Source organism: Penaeus monodon, chromosome 25 (genome assembly GCF_015228065.2).
Source record: "Penaeus monodon isolate SGIC_2016 chromosome 25, NSTDA_Pmon_1, whole genome shotgun sequence".
NCBI lineage: Eukaryota > Metazoa > Arthropoda > Malacostraca > Decapoda > Penaeidae > Penaeus > Penaeus monodon.
The window spans coordinates 3,474,840-3,475,192 of NC_051410.1; positions in this window are offsets into that span (position 1 = coordinate 3,474,840).

The following is a 353-nucleotide window of genomic DNA, read 5'->3' on the forward strand; positions in this document are numbered from 1 at the left end:
CTTTGTTCTTTGCAGTTTTACGAAGAAGGAAGCACCTAAGCTTTTCATTGATATGCAAGATATAGCTGTCAAGACGGAACTCACGATGAAATGTGAGAAATTTTAGCCCGAAAATCCCAGCGCTTTTTTTTTTATTCAGAACATTAAGATTTTTTTTCCTATTTTAAATCTTTTATCTATATATTTTTCTACTTTTAAAAAGAAACTGCTATATACTTTCTGTATATTAGGTTTTGCTTTATATATACTTTTCAGTTTTGTTCACTGGGTTAGTGGGTTAGCTCTTTTGAAAGAGTGAAGAATCAGTGACAATGATACGTAGAGGTACATGATCTGAATCATAAGTGATGGTG